This window comes from Piliocolobus tephrosceles, chromosome 21, assembly GCF_002776525.5.
Source record: "Piliocolobus tephrosceles isolate RC106 chromosome 21, ASM277652v3, whole genome shotgun sequence".
Taxonomy (NCBI): Eukaryota; Metazoa; Chordata; class Mammalia; order Primates; family Cercopithecidae; genus Piliocolobus; species Piliocolobus tephrosceles.
Window position 1 is genome coordinate 640403 of NC_045454.1, and position 6000 is coordinate 646402.

The window sequence follows — 6000 nt, forward strand, 5'->3', positions numbered from 1 at the left end:
TCACAACTTGCTTCTTCTGTGACACCCCTTCTGAAGGGGCCTTCCATGAAGTGAAGGAGTGATCAGTGGGTTCAATACTCCTATCTTTTTTAATTTAATTTTGAGACAGAGTTTCACCCTTGTTGCCCAGGCTGGAGTGCAGTGGTATAATCTCGGCTCACTGCAACCTCTGCCTCCCAGGTTCAAGTGATTCTCCTGCCTCAGCCTCCCACATAACTGGGATTACAGGCATGCACCACCGTGCCCAGCTAATTTTTACATTTTTAGTAGAGACAGGGTTTCACCATGTTGGCCAGCCTGGTCTCAAACTCGTGACTTCAGGTGATCTGCCCACCTCGGCCTCCCAAAGTGCTGGGATTACAAGCATGAGCCACCGCACCCAGCAATACTCCCATCTTTCAAAATGAAGTCAAGAGATACCATCTCATTCCTTAAACTCATTCCACAAGTTCACTGCTAGGTATGTGCCCAAGAGATATGAAAACATATGTCCACACAAAAATGTGCACACAAATGTGCACAGTAGCATTATTCATAGTAGCCAAAATGTGGAAAAAACTCAAATGTTCATTCACGAATGGATTAATAAAATGTGGTATCTCCCGCTATACCATGGAATATTATTCTGCCATAAAATGGAATGAAGTTCTGACTCATGCTACAACATGGATGAACCTTGAAGACATTACTTACTTAGCCTGAAAGCAGCCAGACACAAAGAACCATACGTTGTATGATTCAATTTTTATGAAATGTCTAGAATAGGAAAATCTATACAGACAGAAAGTACATTAGTGATTGCCTAGAGCTGGGGTGTGGGTGCTTAGATTGGGGGCGAAGGCTAAGGAGTACGTCGTATCTCCTTGGACTAATGAAGATGTTCTAAAAGTGATCTGAAGTTGATGATTGCACAGCTCTGTACAACTAAAAGTCGTTGAATTGTACACTTTAAGTGGGTGAATTGCATGATATGTGAATTCGGTCTCAATAAAGCTGTGAAAAAAAGAGATATACTCTTTAGTTGTTGAAATAAATCATGATGTAATCATGCATGACTTAGTGTCACAAAATTACCAGTAGAAGAACTAACACTTGGCCAGGCGCGGTGGCTCAAGCCTGTAATCCCAGCACTTTGGGAGGCCGAGGCAGGCAGATCACAAGGTCAGGAGATCGAGACCACCCTAGCTAACACGGTAAAACCCCATCTCTACTAAAAATACAAAAAAAATTAGCCAGGCACGGTGGCGGGCGCCTGTAGTCCCAGTTACTCGGGAGGCTGAGGCAGGAGAATGGCGTGGACCCGGGAGGCGGAGCTTGCAGTGAGCCGAGACGGTGCCACTGCGCTCCAGCCTGGGCGACAGAGTGAGACTCTGTCTCAAAAAAAAAAAAAAAAAAGAAGAAGAAGAACTAACAATTGAGGAAGAAGGGAAGGAAAAGTGAGGGCTGGATGAATTAATTTGTTATCTATTAGAGAAAAAAATATCTATCCATAATGTATAATTTTGATACATCCAAAAGAAAATCATTATTTAGGGATGTCAAGGCAAGTAAGATAAGATATAGCTAAGAGTGTTAATAGATGACTGGGCACGGTGGCTCATGCCTGTAACCCCAAGACTTTGGGAGGCCGAGGCTGGCGGATCACGAGGTCAGGAGTTCAAGACCATCCTGGCCAACATGGTGAAACCCCGTCTCTACTGAAAATGTAAAAATTAGCTGGGCATGTTGCTGCGTGCCTGTAATCCCAGCTACTCGGTAGGCTGAGGCGCAAGAATTGCTTGAACCTGGGAGGCAGAGGTTGCAGTGAGCTGAGATTGCGCCATTGCACTCCAGCCTGGTGACAGAGTGAGACTCTGTCTCAAAAAACAAAAACAAAAACAAGAATGTTAATAGACTTTTCCAATAAGGAACAGGATTTGAGGTGGAATAGGCTACATTATTTTTATTATAATCCCTTGTGTACCATTTGATTTTTTTCTTTTTTCTTTTTTAAACCATGAGCCTATATTGATTTGACTAGGAAATATATTTTCATTTAAAATAAAATAAAGAAGTTCCCCCCAGTTGCTAATTCGTATAATTTAATAGTTCTCAACCAGGGGAGATTTTGTTCCCCAAGGGACATTGAGCAACGTTTGGAGACATTTTTGGTTGTCCCCAAATGCTATTTTTAGGGTGCTATTTGGAGGTGCTATTGGCATCTAGTGGATAGAGGCGAGGAGTACTGCTCAACATTCCACAATGCACAGGACAGCCTCCACCACACAAAATTATCCATCTCAAATGTTGAGAATGTTGAGGTTGGGAAACCCTGGCTTTAAAAAATTATCTTCATAGTCATTCTCACCAGTGCAGTTATATCAGCACAGGCTCTGGAATTTGATGTCCTGACCAGTTTCCTCCAATACAACTGACCTCTCAACCTCAGTTTTCACATTTTTAAAGTGGGGGCTGCTAAGAGAACCCACTTCTTTTGAAGATGGGACCAGTGCCCTCAGGCTCCTTAAAGTCTGTAATATTAAATGTCCAGTTTATTTATTTTTATTTTTATTTTTTTGAGACAGAGTTTCACTCTTGTTGCTCAGGCTGGAGTGTAAGGGTTCGATCTCAGCTCACCGCAACCTCCAAGCCCCCTGCCCCGGTTCAAGCGATTCTCCTGCCTTAGCCTCCCAAGTAGCTGGGATTACAGGCGTGCACCACCTTGCCTGGCTAATTTTGTATTTTTAGTAGAGGCGGGGTTTCACCATGTTGGTCAGGCTGGTCTTGAAGTCCTGACCTCAGGTGATCCACCCGCCTCGGCCTCCCAAAGTGCTGGGATTACAGGCGTGAGCCACTGCACCCGGCCTAAATGTCCAGTTTATATTGGTTGTCACCATTGTTTGCTGATGTATCTCCCCCCCACCCTCCAGCAACAGAGCAGAAAATAAACAACTTTCCTCAAACGAATTTCATTCCAGGCCCCTTCCCTTGGGGGCTGTTTCTTTGCTTCTAAACCAGGAGCGTTGGAATGCATGTCTAAACTTTCTCCCATGGGCGGGGTGAGAATTAAGTGAAATGACCTAAAGAAATTTCAGTAGGAATGTGAGATGTTGGATATATCACCCCTCCAAAGGAAGGGACCAGCAGGAGCAAACACTAGGTAAATAGATGTAGGGAATTTCTGTTTCTGCCAGCCCAGGAGGGAGCAGTAAAGGTGTGTTGGGTTACATGACTATGAATTTCACCTATTGTTGGCTGCCCTCCTCCCCCATAACCCCCTATTGTCTCAGAGCCTCAGGTTACTCATGGATAATATAGGAACATTGGTGCTCACACTGCAAAGATTCTGTAGGATTTCTGTAAGACAGTGAAGCTTGCCAACAGCCTCCAATCAGCCATGGGGCTAGTTCTTAGTTTCTGATAACATTTGTATGAAGATCGGGTCTTGAGTAAACGGCTTGCCTAGAGCCACGTGCAAGCCCACTTCCTTTCCGCGGTCTCACTTGGTTGGAGGCAGCTTCTGTGCCCTTTATAACCAAGAGCAACCGAGTTTAGAGGAGAAGAAGTGTTTTGTCCAAGGTCACACGATGCCTAGGGAGCATCCGTGAAATTTGGACCCAAGACTAAACTTTCAGACTCTCATCTCAGACTCTCCATCTCCAATTTTTCCACTCCCCCAACCTACTAGCTAGTTCTAGAACGGACAGATCCATGCTTCTCAAAACTGTTGCATAGACCCCTACCCAGTCCCAGACGGGTTTCTTTAAGACATATTTGCACCCAAGCTTCTCGCATTCTACTCTCTTTCCCAGCCCCAGCCCCAGCCCCATCTCGGGGGCATCTGACTTTACCCCTTCTTCCCCAGCAGGTTTGAACTAGGGGAGGGGAGGGGGATGAGAAGAGAAAAGAAAAAAAAACTGTTGGTGAAAGTCAAAAGGCTTGTTAACGTTGTAAGTTTCATATTGTTTTATTTGGGGTGGTGGCGGGGAATCTTTGCCCTTGCCACTTGGAGGACGAGCGGTGGGAAGACCCCGGGAAGTTGCGTTTTCCCTTGGATTTTGGGAAAGGGGCGCATTCCTGGGGTCCTTTTGAAAAGGCCCTCCCCTCATTTCCGGCCGCCGCTGCCAGCCTTGGCTGGGCGCCTGGATCCTGTTGCTATGACGACAGGAAGAGGCGGTGGCGGCGGCAAGCGATGCTGAAGAGAGATGGAGGCTAGTGGGGGTGGGGGTGGTGGCATTGGAATGGGGGAGGGGGCAGGGATCCGGGGCTGGGGACGCGGGAGGGGGCGGGGGCAGGGGCATCCTTCATCTCTGACCTCCTCGGGGCATCTCAGCCTGACCCCTCTTCCGTTATTTTCTCCGGGCTTCCTTCGGGTGCCTCCCCAGTCTCTGTGTCTGCCTCTGTTTCTCTGGGTCTCTCTCTCTTCCTGTCTCAGTCCCTCTCCGTCTGTCTCCCTCTGTGTCTCCCTCTTCTTCTCCTGCACCTGCCTTTCTTTCCCCAGGTACCTTCTGCCATCCAGGCCCTTCTACCCTCAATTTCTTTCATTTACTATCTTGCTCCCCCGCTCCCTCTCCGCACCTTCTTCTCTCTTTAAAGCTTCCTTCTCTCTAGCAAGACCTTGCCCCTATCCCCAATTTCTCTCCCTCCCCGCTCTCCATTTCGTTCCCTCTCTCCCCCCCCATCCTCTCAGTCTCTCTCTTTCTGTCTGTCTCTCCCCATCTGTCCCTCCTCCCTCCTCTCTGGATGACTCTCTCCCTCTCTCTTCTTTCCTTCTGTTTCCCAGATCCTGACCCCCCCACCCACCAACTTACCCCAGCCCTCCCCCAGCCCCTCCCCCCAGCCCCTGGGTTTCTCTCTCTGGGTCTCTGTCCCTGTCCCCTTCTCTCTCTGGATATTTCTCTGTGTGTATCTCTCCAACTTCCTTCGGCGCCCAGCCGCTGCCTCCCCCAAATTTCTCCCTCCCCCATTTCTGTTTCGCGGTCTCTGGGTCTCTCTCTTTCTGTTTCTCCTCGTCTCTCTCTGTCTCTCTCCCTCCCTCTCTGGATCTCTCTCTTCTTCTCCGGCTTCCTTCTGCCACTCGACCCTGCCCCCCCTCTTTCCCTTCCCCCATCCATCTCCTCTCCGAGGCTCCCCATCCCTCAGCATCTCCCCTCCCCCTCCCTCCCTACTCCCTCCCTCTCGTCCTCCAGCTCCGCACTTTACCCAGCGACACGAGAACCAAATTGTCTCCTCACCTTTTTTTTTTTTAAATATATATATATATCCCGACCCTCACTCCCTTGGGGCCCAGGCTCAGAGCTGCCCCTCAGCCCCAGCCTGGCCTCAGCACCCCCATTCCCCATACGCCTTCTCATCTCCACCCCCCCCAACCAGGTCGGACGCCTGGGTCCCTCACTGCTGGGGGAGGGGGAAGCAGCGAGAATTGGGAGCCAAAAGGTTTTTCTGGGGGGGGGTGCCAACAGCGGGGGCTCGACGTCCCCTCCTCCGTGCATCGGAGAGTTGACCTGTCGTTAACAGAGGTGAGACAGATCTTTTTATTAATCGGAGGTGGGTGGAGGTAGAATTAATGTTCTGTGACCCCCCCCCCCCCCCACGAATTCTGGAGAAAAGAGCTGGTCCCCTTCCTAAGGAGAAAGGACAGTGATCCCCTCATACCCGGAAGCTTTAGAATTGGGGGTCCCCTGCTCTCTTCTTCCTGGCAGCTGCTGAGCGATGGACTAACAGTCCCTAAAACCAGACTGTCCCCCAAATTGACAAAATGAAAAGATCTTCAAATCTTTTTTTTTGGACGGAAGGAGAATTTCCCTCCTTTCCCTCCTCTTCCCTTCCCCTCTTATCCCAGGCTGTTAGGGCCCTGGGGTCACGGGCTTACCCTCATTGAAAGCAGAAATCTGTTAAGACAGGGTAGGTGGCCGTGCTGGTGGTGAGGGGGCACCAATTCGGGGAGAAGAGGCCAAGAGATCAAGAAGAGAGGAAACTCGGCATGCGGACAGAAAAGAGAGGAAGGGGCCGGCGCCCAGG